The sequence below is a fragment of the Oncorhynchus kisutch genome, linkage group LG1 (assembly GCF_002021735.2).
Source record: "Oncorhynchus kisutch isolate 150728-3 linkage group LG1, Okis_V2, whole genome shotgun sequence".
Taxonomy (NCBI): Eukaryota; Metazoa; Chordata; class Actinopteri; order Salmoniformes; family Salmonidae; genus Oncorhynchus; species Oncorhynchus kisutch.
The window spans coordinates 61,856,376-61,870,162 of NC_034174.2; the positions used below are offsets into that span (position 1 = coordinate 61,856,376).

The window sequence follows — 13,787 nt, forward strand, 5'->3', positions numbered from 1 at the left end:
ACAAGAAGAGGGGGTAGAACTAGTGAACAGACTTAAATCCAGTTCCACATTTTCTATCAAATGAATTAAAAAACTGTTCCATATTTTCTGTTTGTCCACTTTTATTTATTTTATTTATTTCACCTTTATTTAACCAGGTAGGCTAGTTGAGAACAAGTTCTCATTTGCAACTGCGACCTGGCCAAGATAAAGCAAAGCAGTGTGACACAAACAACAACACAGAGTTACACATGGAGTAAACAAACAAGCCAATAACACTGTGACGAGGTCAGTCAATGGGGACGACTGGAAGAACACGCTCCAAAAATATATATTTGTTGTGCAATGGTTTGCTACGTATTACTGTAAATGGTTCGTTTGTCTGTAAACAATTAGTAAAAATGAACAATGCAATAGGTAGTCGTTTTCTCAATGGTAGTTGTGTCTGCCGGCGAGTCTTGAAAATATGCGGCTTTAGATGTCTGGTCCCTCAGCAACATGATGCAGCTCATTCACAAAGAAATGTCATGACAGCTCATTCAAGGTTTCCACCGGTGAAAGAGTTGACTTCTTCCAAAATGCGGCGTTTTCAATGGGCTGGAATTCAGATGCAGTTGTCAGGCAGGGATGGAGGTACAATGAATGTATTTGACACGACTATGAAGAGGAGTCAGAAGAAATGGGCTGCATCAATACAAGACAGTGACAAATATGACTATCTGAAGAGATGAGGTATACAGTAGCTGTATTTGTATGGGATAGTTTGTCCCGTCCTAGCACTCTTTTATCCAAGAAAATATATGTGTTCTGGTACTGTTCATATTCATTTGTAGGTTGGAAGCAGAGTTGCAAACAGGGCCTATGACATTGCAAGTTAAAGCAACAGAAGTTGTGATGCATGGACATAGTCTATGAAAATTGTCACATTCATGGCACTGTTGTTGAAATTGAAGTTTATATCTGTGCTTGTGAGGGTGTGTATTTTGCTGACATTTTGGAATTATTTTCACAGGACATTTCTTTTGGCATTGGACATTGGCTGTGGGATAAGTCACATTGCTGAGCATTTGTACAAAGTAGCCTTCAATGGTTGCTCATAAACAGGCAGGCAGCTTTTTAAACCATAACAAAGCATTCCCCGCCCCTGTTTCGGTAGAAAGTTGAGGGATGAGGCTGGAGAAATGTAACCTCTCTCAAATGCATAGTCAGAGCTATGGCTGCAATATATCCATGATATTAAAATTATAGTTTTAACCATGTTTTGAGGCTATATTGTGTTTGTTTACTTTTACTTTGTTGACAAACATTGGAGTAAAATAAGCTTATACATGTTTTGGGTTCTGATGGGGTACAACAGTTGAACTAAGCTTATGAGGCATTTATTAGCTGTATTTGTCAAGAATCAATGGGTACATATTAATTTATATTAATTAATTTATAAGTCAAAAAATGGATGTAGCAACTGCAAATTGCCCCTTTTAGGGAAAACGTTAACTCACTATGTATGGCTGAATAATTGGCATCTCAGAAAAGTCTTTGGTGAGTTAAATCTTCTCCTTATATCCCTTTAAATTACTAATAGGAATTCTAATATGTATTTCTGTTAGAACATCCATAGCCTAGGTGGAATGATTGGGTTTTTGAGCAGAGACCACTAATTATAGATAAATAGATTGATAGAATGGTCTGTAAAATCAGAGGCATGTTATGGAGGGACTTCTGTTTTTTGGGGGGATGATCTAACGCTCTTCTCGCTCCTCAGAGAAACACAAGAGAAAGTGAGATCCCTACCCGCTGTGTCATGGCCGATGAAGAGTTTCTGCCCTTTAAAGAAAACACTGGTGATCTGGTGGTCAGCAGCTTGAGGTGATTTGGCCCTGTAGATGTTTCTGACATAATATTCGATTTGAGCCCTCCATGTCCCATTTCCCAGGGTTTTGTATGGCTTACTTGCAGCACGCATTTATCTAGGACTGTATGTTTCTCCTGTTTAGCCTACACTGGATCAATGATCTCCCTGGTGCCTTGGGACAGATAACTGACAGCCTCATACGATTTTTTACATCAGTACTTTATTGTCTATTGCCTTTTGCCGGCTGTTTTTTCAAATACGTCTCCTTCTTATAACAACATAATTACACATAGGATTCAGGATTACAACAATCCAGGTTTTCAGTGTGTATCGCTGTGCTCTCATTCTAATCCCTTTCCTTTCCCAAAGATCAACCAGGTCCTGAAGCCAGATGTGGTGTTCATGGGGGCCATGGTGGGCAGGGAGACCCTGTACAAGCTGTGCTGCTCCCTGCAGCTGGCTGAGCTCGAGCGGGAAGGGGGGTTCTCCCCCCACGTGTCCCCCTACATGGCCGTCACAGACCTGGGCAACCTGCTGGACCAGGCAGGCAGGCTTCAGTATGCTGACAGTGGTGAGGCCTTGGGTTTCTTCGCCATAGATATACAATATAGGCTAATATGAGTGTTCTATTTTATCCTGTGGTCCTAGCTGTGATACTAGCGATTAGCGCAAAATGATAATGTTTGTGGCAAGCGATAATATTGCATTTTCTTTTTCTGTAGGACATTGATGAAATTCAAGTGCACTATCCTGAGATACTTGAGGTCATGAGTGACCTGCAAGGTAGGTTTACTGTATACCACAGTTATACTGTTGTAGATCTGTGCTTTTTGTTCATAGTGAGTTTTTATAGTTTAATTGTTTCTATTCTATTTTTGTTCTATTCATCATCTGAGGTGATTTGGCCCTGTAGATGTTTCTGACATAATATTCGATTTGAGCCCTCCATGTCATATTTCCCAGGGTTTTCTATGGCTTGTATGGCTTACTTGCAGCACGCAATTATCTAGGACTGTATGTTTCTCTTGTTTAGCCTACACTGGATCAATGATCTCCCTGGTGCCTTGGCCATTAAATCATGTTTAGTGCCCGAATGCTGAGTTTTCACCGTTGTTTCAACTCTCTAGGGAGAGCAACTGCACTTGGAACAAGAAGTCCATGTTGAACAGAGACACCATTTTAGCTGCAGCTTCAATCTACCAAGGTGAGCTACATAGTGGAGAAAGACGTACTTGAAATGAAACCGTCTTATACTATTATTATTATCATCCACACAGTGCATTCGGAACGTATTCAGACCCCTTGACTTTTTCCACATTTTGTTACATTACAGCCTTATTCTAAAATTGATAAAATATTTTTTTCCCCCCTCATCAATCCACACACAATACCCCATAATGACAAATCAAAAACAGGTCTTTAGAAGTGTTTGCACATTTATTACAATATAAAAAGTAAATATCACATTTACATAAGTATTCAGACCCTTTACTCAGTACTTTGGCAGCGATTACAGCCTTGAGCCTTCTTGGGTATGATATACTACAAGCTTGGCACACCTGTATTTGGGGGGTTTCTCCCATTCTTTTCTGCAGATCCTCTCAAGCTCTGTATGGTTGGATGGGGAGCATCACTGCACAGCTATTTCAGGTCTCCAGAGATGTTTGATCGGAATCAAGTCTGGGCTCTGGCTGGGCCACTCAAGGACATTCAGAGACTTGTCCCAAAGCCACTCCTGCTTTGTCTTGGCTGTGTGCTTAGGGTTATTGGCCTGTTGGAAGGTGAACCTTCGCCCACGTCTGAGGTTCTCAGTGCGGCAGGTAGCCTTGTGGTTAGAGCGTTGGGCCAGTAACCGAAAGCTTGCTAGATCGAATCTCCGAGCTGACAAGGTAGAAATCTGTCGCTCTGCCCCTGAACAAGGCAGTTAACCCACTGTTCCTGGGCCGTCATTGTAAATAAGAATTTGTTCTTAACTGACGGTAAAAAAAAGATTAAGATGAACAAAGTACATCTTAGAGCATGTTTTCATCAAGGCTCTTTTTGTAATTTGTTCATCTTAATTAAAGAAAAAAACATTTTACCCCCTTTTTCGTGATATCCAATTGCGATCCAATTACAATATTTTCTCATTGATGCAACTCCCCAATGGGTTCCACAGAGTCATGCGTCCTCTGAAACATGACCCACCAAACCACGCTTCTTAACACCCGCCCGCTTAACCCGGGAAGCCAGCCTCACCACTATGAGGCTGGCACTGTTCAACTGACGACCGAAGTCAGCCTGCAGACACCCGGCAAGGAGTCGCTAGAGCGCAACAAGCCAAGTAAAGCTCCCCCGACCAAACGCTCCCCTAACCCAGACGACGCTGGGCCAATTGTGTGCCGCCCTATGGGACTCCCGATCATGGCCGGTTGTAACACAGCCTGGGATCGAACCCGAGTCTGTAGGGACTCTATAAGCACTGCAATGCTGTGCCTTAGACCGCTGCGCCACTCGGGAGGGCTCTGTTCATCTTTTCCTTGATCCGGACTCGTCTCCCAGTCCCTGCCACTGAAAACATCCCCACATGATGATTGCCACTACCATGCTTCACCGTAGGGATGGTGCCAGGTTTCCTCCAGAAGTGACACTTGGCATTCAGGCCAAAGAGTTCAATCTTGGTTTGGCAAACTCCAAGCGGGCTGCCATGTGCCTTTTACTGAGGAGTGGCTTCTGTATGGCCACTCTACCATAAAGGCCTGATTGGAGGGGTGCTGCAGAGATGGTTGTCCTTCTGGAAGGTTCTCCCATCTCCACAGAGGAACTCTGGAGCTCTGTCAGAGTGACCATCGGGTTCTTGGTCTCCTCCATGACAAAGGCCCTTCTCCCCAGATTTCTCAGTTTAGCTGGCCAGTAGCTCTAGGAAGAGTCTTGGTGGTTCCAAACTTCTCCCATTTAAGAATGATGGAGGCCAATGTGTTCTTCGGAAACTTCAATGCTGCAGAAATGTTTTGGTACCCTTCTCCAGATCTGTTCCTCGACACAATCATGTCTCGGAGCTCTATGGACAATTCCTTCAGCTTTGTCAGCTTTGTTTTCCAAATCATGTCCAAGGCCAGCACCACTGTTGACGTTGAGACTGGTGTTTTGCGGGTACTATTTAATGAAGCTGCCAGTTGAGGACTTGTGAGGCATCTGTTTATCAAACTAGACACTAATGTACTTGTCCTCTTGCTCAGTTGTGCACCGGGGCCTCCCACTCCTCTTTCTATTCTGGTTAGACCAGTTTGCACTGTTCTGTGAAGGGAGTAGTACACAGCGTAGTATGAGATCTTCAGTTTCTTGTCAATTTCTCTGCAATTTCTCGCATAGAATAGCCTTAATTTCACAGAACAAGAATAGACTGACGAGTTTCAGAAGAAAGTTATTTGGTTCTGCCATTTTGAGCCTGTATTCAAACCCACAAATGCTGATGCTCCAGATACCCTAGACTAAAGAAGGCAATTTTTGCTTCAACAGTTTTCAGCTGTGCTAACATAATTGCAAAAGGGTTTTCTAATCATCAATTAGCCTTTTAAAATGATAAACTTGGATTAGCTAACACAACGTGCCATTGGAACACAGGAGTGATGGTTTCTGATAATGGGCCTCTGTACGCCTATGTAGATATTCCATAAAAAATCCTCAATTTCAAGCTACAATAGTCATTTGCAACATTAACAATGTCTACACTGTATTTCTGATCAATTTGATGATATTTTAATGGACAAAAAAAATGTGCTTTTCTTTCAAAGACAAAGACATTTCTAAGTGACCCCAAACTTTTGAACGGTAGTGTATATGTAATAAAAATTAAAAAAATCCATAAATCCCTTTAACTGAAATTGAAAAAGCTTGACCCTCCCCCAGTTTCCTCTAGGTACCCATTCTGTAAATGTTGATTCATCCCTAAGCAGAAGTAACTTTTATTTCAAACTTCTGCTTTAGAGAAGTGATCACCAACGTTGGTCCTGGAGAGCTGCTGGGTGTGCAGTGTTTTGTTCCAGCCCAGCATAAACACATCTGATTCAACAAATCTTGATGAGCAGATGAATCGGGTGTGTTTGCGCAGGCTTGGAACAAAATCATGCACAACCAGCAGCTCTACAGGTACCAGTTGTTTTAGATGCTGATACTGTATTTGATTGATTTCCCTCAGAGATGTATGGGATGTGAGAATGGGTCTGTTCCTGCAACATTTGAGATCCTCTACATGATTGGTTGGAAGCTTCATGACTCACAGGTGTGTGATCTTCGCTCATATGTTTACAAATTATATTTGCGGAAATATGTCAATGGTAAAGATACAATGTTTAATGCTCTTTTGTTTTTTGGCAGGCGAAACCAGCTAAAAGAGGCTCTGCGAACGTGTCTTTTGGGGACCCCTCGAAGGTCAGCCAGCCATCAACTAAAGACCAGTCTTGGATGAAACATCTGCAGCCATTGCATAAAGAAAATGAAACAGCAATGAAATTAAAGTACAGGGTAAGTTCCAAAGTAGATAGGTGACTGTCTCCCAAGAGTCCACTCAGTGACATCAGTCAGATGTCACCGTTTAGTTACAGTGTATCACTTTACTAATACTATCAACAGAAATTCAGTGTAAGCCAGACAGTGATTGAGAAAGGCTACAACACTGTGTTGTAACAGTGACTGATATACATGCTGCATGACAGATCATTTGTTTCTCACCAATTAATAGCAAATGCATACATTTCTACATTACATTTATCATTTAGTGTCTTGTGTTCCTGTCTTACCATGCTTCATGTTCTTAAAATAAATGCTATGATATTTAATCTCCACTTTATGCCAGATGATGGATTGTAATGTGTACTGTTTATACAGTGTGTACATCTGAAGGTAATACTGTATGTCAGAAGTGGAAAAATGTGTACTCAAATGCCAAATGTGGTGAAAGAGCTCTATTTTCATGTCATCTGACCATAGCACCGCCTGGAGTTTGATAAATGGCATTGGTATTTGGACCATCAAGAGCATCCTCACTGGTTGCATCACCGCCTGGTATGGCAACTTCTCGGCATCCTACCGTAAGGTGCTACAGAGGGTAGTGCGACAGCCCAGTACATCACTGGGACCAAGCTTCCTGCCATCCAGTACCTATATACTAGGCGGTATCAGAGGAAGGCCCAAAAAATTGTCAAAGACTCCAGTCACCCAAGTCAGACTGTTCTCTCTGCTACCGCAGGGCAAGTGGTACCAGAGTGCCAAGTCTAAGTCCAAAAGGCTCCTTAACAGCTTCTACCCCCAAGCCATAAGACTGCTGAACAATTAATCAAATGGCCACACGGACTATTTACCCCCCCCCCTGCCTACATGTACAAATTACCTCAACTAACCTGTGCCCCTGCATATTGACTCGGTACCCCCTGTATATAATCAATATTTTAGCCGTTAACACGTTTTTTGTAATCGGATTACGTGTAATCGGCTACTCCCCAAAACATGTTTGTCAGTCAGACATTACACAGCCAATTTACTGAACAGAGATGTTCATTTGTATACACTTTCTCGTCTTTGGGTATTTCTGCAGTGCCTATACTGGTAAGTACATTTTGATGTGCTCAAAAGCAATGTCTTTCTTTGACGTTGTGGTGCGTGAAAGTATTAAGCGGTGTTATCATGAGCTCAGTATTTGGAGTAAACGACACAATTGTCCACCATCTATTGTTGTATCCTCAGATCTAGAAGTCATTGTTAATTCATGTTCCTTATGACAAAGATAATCAAGCAGACAGTGCCTGAGAGGAATGCAGCTAACCTGAGCTGGAATCACCCGGTGGGGAGCAGAGAAATAGATGGTCGACATTCTCACTGTTCAAGATGAAGTCTACGTCAAATACATTTCTGATCCAGGCAAACATGGTTCAACAACAGACAAAGGCATTGGTTATAGTTAGAGTGAAAACCCCCAGACTGGTACACATACTACTGCAATTGGCAACCAATGGCAGATCTAAGAGTTACATAAAAATCTGCAAAAGAGGTCCCAACGTACCCCACCACAGAGTGAAACCAATATAAATGTACAAAGCAGAACAAATACATGTAGAAAATAGAAGACCAACAACCTCCCATAGCCCGTTGGATAGTGTGTGTTGCTTTAGTCAATGGTTTTGGAGTTCTTGTGAATGACAACGATTATCTTCTTTCTGATATATTGGTCAGAAAGGAGAGCCGTTGAGCCATTGGTGAAACTACTATTGAAGACATCGAGATGGGGCCATGAGTTTGACCACGTGAATGTAGGGCTCTAAATCAAATCAAATCAAATCAAATTTATTTATATAGCCCTTCGTACATCAGCTGATATCTCAAAGTGCTGTACAGAAACCCAGCCTAAAACCCCAAACAGCAAGCAATGCAGGTGTAGAAGCACGGTGGCTAGGAAAAACTCCCTAGAAAGGCCAATACCTAGGAAGAAACCTAGAGAGGAACCAGGCTATGTGGGGTGGCCAGTCCTCTTCTGGCTGTGCCGGGTGGAGATTATAACAGAACATGGCCAAGATGTTCAAATGTTCATAAATGACCAGCATGGTCGAATAATAATAAGGCAGAACAGTTGAAACTGGAGCAGCAGCACAGTCAGGTGGAAGTTGAAACTGGAGCAGCAGCATGGCCAGGTGGACTGGGGACAGCAAGGAGTCATCATGTCAGGTAGTCCTGGGGCATGGTCCTAGGGCTCAGGTCAGTTGAAACTGGAACAGCAGCATGGCCAGGTGGACTGGGGACAGCAAGGAGTCATCATGTCAGGTAGTCCTGGGGCATGGTCCTAGGGCTCAGGTCCTCCGAGAGAGAGAAAGAAAGAGAGAAGGAGAGAATTAGAGAACGCACACTTAGATTCACACAGGACACCGAATAGGACAGGAGAAGTACTCCAGATATAACAAACTGACCCCAGCCCCCCGACACATAAACTACTGCAGAATAAATACTGGAGGCTGAGGCAGGAGGGGTCAGGAGACACTGTGGCCCCATCCGAGGACACCCCCGGACAGGGCCAAACAGGAAGGATATAACCCCACCCACTTTGCCAAAGCACAGCCCCCACACCACTAGAGGGATATCTTCAACCACCAACTTACCATCCTGAGACAAGTCTGAGTATAGCCCACAAAGATCTCCGCCACGGCACAACCCAAGGGGGGGGCGCCAACCCAGACAGGATGACCACAACAGTGAATCAACCCACTCAGGTGACGCACCCCCTCCAGGGACAGCATGAGAGAGCCCCAGCAAGCCAGTGACTCAGCCCCTGAATAGGGTTAGAGGCAGAGAATCCCGGTGGAAAGAGGGGAACAGGCCAGGCAGAGACAGCAAGGGCGGTTCGTTGCTCCAGAGCCTTTCCGTTCACCTTCCCACTCCTGGGCCAGACTACACTCAATCATATGACCCACTGAAGAGATGAGTCTTCAGTAAAGACTTAAAGGTTGAGACGGAGTTTGCGTCTCTGACATGGGTAGGCAGACCGTTCCATAAAAATGGAGCTCTATAGGAGAAAGCCCTGCCTCCAGCTGTTTGCTTAGAAATTCTAGGGACAATTAGGAGGCCTGCGTCTTGTGACCGTAGCGTACGTGTAGGTATGTACGGCAGGACCAAATCAGAGAGATAAGTAGGAGCAAGCCCATGTAATGCTTTGTAGGTTAGCAGTAAAACCTTGAAATCAGCCCTTGCTTTGACAGGAAGCCAGTGTAGAGAGGCTAGCACTGGAGTAATATGATAAAATCTTTTGGTTCTAGTCAGGATTCTAGCAGCCGTATTTAGCACTAACTGAAGTTCATTTAGTGCTTTATCCGGGTAGCCGGAAAATAGAGCATTGCAGTAGTCTAACCTAGAAGTGACAAAAGCATGGATTAATTTTTCTGCATCATTTTTGGACAGAAAGTTTCTGATTTTTGCAATGTTACGTAGATGGAAAAAAGCTGTCCTCGAAATGGTCTTGATATGTTCTTCAAAAGAGAGATCAGGGTCCAGAGTAACGCCGAGGTCCTTCACAGTTTTATTTGAGACGACTGTACAACCATTGAGATTAATTGTCAGATTCAACAGAAGATCTCTTTGTTTCTTGGGACCTAGAACAAGCATCTCTGTTTTGTCCGAGTTTAATAGTAGAAAGTTTGCAGCCATCCACTTCCTTATGTCTGAAACACATGCTTCTAGCGAGGGCAATTTTGGGGCTTCACCATGTTTCAATGAAATGTACAGCTGTGTGTCATCCGCATAGCAGTGAAAGTTTACATTATGTTTTCGAATAACATCCCCAAGAGGTAAAATATATAGTGAAAACAATAGTGGTCCTAAAACGGAACCTTGAGGAACACCGAAATTTACAGTTGATTTGTCAGAGGACAAACCATTCCTGGAGACAAACTGATATCTTTCCGACAGATAAGATCTAAACCAGGCCAGAACATGTCCGTGTAGACCAATTTGGGTTTCCAATCTCTCCAAAAGAATGTGGTGATCAATGGTATCAAAAGCAGCACTAAGGTCTAGGAGAACGAGGACAGATGCAGAGCCTCGGTCCGATGCCATTAAAATGTCATTTACCACCTTCACAAGTGCCGTCTCAGTGCTATGATGGGGTCTAAAACCAGACTGAAGCATTTCGTATACATTGTTTGTCTTCAGGAAGGCAGTGAGTTGCTGCGCAACAGCCTTCTCTAAAATTTTTGAGAGGAATGGAAGATTCGATATAGGCCGATAGTTTTTTATATTTTCTGGGTCAAGGTTTGGCTTTTTCAAGAGAGGCTTTATTACTGCCACTTTTAGTGAGTTTGGTACACATCCAGTGGATAGAGAGCCGTTTATTATGTTCAACATAGGAGGGCCAAGCACAGGAAGCAGCTCTTTCAGTAGTTTAGTTGGAATAGGGTCCAGTATGCAGCTTGAAGGTTTAGAGGCCATGATTATTTTCATCATTGTGTCAAGAGATATAGTACTAAAACACTTGAGCGTCTCTCTTGATCCTAGGTCCTGGCAGAGTTGTGCAGACTCAGGACAACTGAGGTTTGGAGGAATACGCAGGTTTAAAGAGGAGTCCGTAATTTGCTTTCTAATAATCATAATCTTTTCCTCAAAGAAGTTCATGAATTTATCACTGCTAAAGTGAAAGTCATCCTCTCTTGGGGAATGCTGCTTTTTAGTTAGCTTTGCGACAGTATTAAAAAGGAATTTCGGATTGTTCTTATTTTCCTCAATTAAGTTAGAAAAATAGGATGATCGAGCAGCAGTAAGGGCTCTACGGTACTGCACGGTACCGTCCTTCCAAGCTAGTCGGAAGACTTCCAGTTTGGTGTGGCGCCATTTCCGTTCCAATTTTCTGGGAGCTTGCTTCAGAGCTCGGGTATTTTCTGTGTACCAGGGAGCTAGTTTCTTATGAGAATTTTTGTTTGTTTTTAGGGGTGCAACTGCATCTAGGGTATTGCGCAAGGTTAAATTGAGATCCTCAGTTAGGTGGTTAACTGATTTTTGTCCTCTGGCGTCCTTGGGTAGGCAGAGGGAGTCTGGAAGGGCATCAAGGAATCTTTGTGTTGTCTGTGAATTTATAGCACGACTTTTGATGTTCCTTGGTTGGGGTCTAAGCAGATTATTTGTTGCAATTGCAAACGTAATAAAATGGTGGTCCGATAGTCCAGGATTATGAGGAAAAACATTAAGATCCACCACATTTATTCCATGGGACAAAACTAGGTCCAGCGTATGACTGTGACAGTGAGTGGGTCCAGAGACATGTTGGACAAAACCCACTGAGTCGATGATGGCTCCGAAAGCGTTTTGGAGTGGGTCTGTGGACTTTTCCATGTGAATATTAAAGTCACCAAAGATTAGAATATTATCTGCTATGACTACAAGGTCCGATAGGAATTCAGGGAACTCAGTGAGAAACGCTGTATATGGCCCAGGAGGCCTGTAAACAGTAGCTATAAAAAGTGATTGAGTAGGCTGCATAGATTTCATGACTAGAAGCTCAAAAGACGAAAATGTCATTTTTTTTTTTGTAAATTGAAATTTGCTATCGTAAATGTTAGCAACACCTCCGCCTTTGCGGGATGCACGGGGGATATGGTCACTAGTGTAGCCAGGAGGTGAGGCCTCATTTAAAACAGTAAATTCATCAGGCTTAAGCCATGTTTCAGTCAGGCCAATCACATCAAGATTATGATCAGTGATTAGTTCATTGACTATAATTGCCTTTGAAGTAAGGGATCTAACATCTACAGCGAGGTCATGACCACGGTGTTCATTTTTAAAATGATCTTGTTCAATTTCAAGATTATTAATTGATACAACTGACAATCCCTTGTTTCTGTTAGAATTTTATATTTTTTTTATTTTTTATTTCACCTTTATTTAACCAGGTAGGCAAGTTGAGAACAAGTTCTCATTTGCAACTGCGACCTGGCCAAGATGAAGCATAGCAGTGTGAACAGACAACACAGAGTTACACATGGAGTAAACAATTAACAAGTCAATAACACAGTAGGAAAAAAAAGAGAGTCTATATACATTGTGTGCAAAACGCATGAGGAGGTAGGCGAATGATTACAATTTTGCAGATTAACACTGGAGTGATAAATGATCAGATGGTCAGAGATATTGGTGTGCAAAAGAGCAGAAAAGTAAATAAATAAAAACAGTATGGGGATGAGGTAGGTAAAAATGGGTGGGCTATTTACCGATAGACTATGTACAGCTGCAGCGATCGGTTAGCTGCTCAGATAGCAGATGTTTGAAGTTGGTGAGGGAGATAAGTCTCCAACTTCAGCGATTTTTGCAATTAGTTCCAGTCACAGGCAGCAGAGAACTGAAACGAAAGGCGGCCAAATGAGGTGTTGGCTTTAGGGATGATCAGTGAGATACACCTGCTGGAGCGGTGGGTGTTGCCATCGTGACCAGTGAACTGAGATAAGGCGGAGCTTTACCTAGCATGGACTTAGATGACCTGGAGCCAGTGGGTCTGGCGACGAATATGTAGCGAGGGCCAGCCGACTAGAGCAGTGGTGGGTGGTATAAGGTGCTTTAGTGATAAAACGGATGGCACTGTGATAAACTGCATCCAGTTTGCTGAGTAGAGTGTTGGAAGCAATTTTGTAGATGACATCGCCGAAGTCGAGGATCGGTAGGATAGTCAGTTTTAGGAGTGAAGGAGGCTTTGTTGCGGAATAGAAAGCCGACTCTTGATTTGATTTTGGATTGGAGATGTTTGATATGAGTCTGGAAGGAGAGTTTACAGTCTAGCTAGACACCTAGGTACTTATAGATGTCCACATATTCAAGGTCGGAACCATCCAGGGTGGTGATGCTGGTTAGGCGTGCGGGTGCAGGCAGCGAACGGTTGAAAAGCATGCATTTGGTTTTACTAGCGTTTAAGAGCAGTTGGAGGCCACGGAAGGAGTGTTGTATGGCATTGAAGCTCGTTTGGAGGTTAGATAGCACAGTGTCCAAGGACGGGCCGGAAGTATATAGAATGGTGTCGTCTGCGTAGAGGTGGATCAGGGAATCGCCCGCAGCAAGAGCAACATCATTGATATATACAGAGAAAAGAGTCGGCCCGAGGATTGAACCCTGTGGCACCCCCATAGAGACTGCCAGAGGACCGGACAGCATGCCCTCCGATTTGACACACTGAACTCTGTCTGCAAAGTAATTGGTGAACCAGGCAAGGCAGTCATCCGAAAAACCGAGGCTACTGAGTCTGCCGATAAGAATATGGTGATTGACAGAGTCGAAAGCCTTGGCAAAGTCGATGAAGACGGATGCACAGTACTGTCTTTTATCGATGGCGGTTATGATATCGTTTAGTACCTTGAGCGTGGCTGAGGTGCACCCGTGACCGGCTCGGAAACCAGATTGCACAGCGGAGAATGGTGGGATTCGAGATGGTCAGTGACCTGTTTGTTGACTTGGCTTTCGA

General features: G+C 43.4%; 1 pseudogene; it reads left to right on the top strand.

The window, feature by feature from the left end:
* The first annotated feature begins 606 nt into the window (after positions 1-606).
* On the top strand, positions 607-12,243 carry LOC109889324 (arginine-hydroxylase NDUFAF5, mitochondrial-like; annotated as a pseudogene).
* Positions 12,244-13,787: the final 1,544 nt, after the last annotated feature.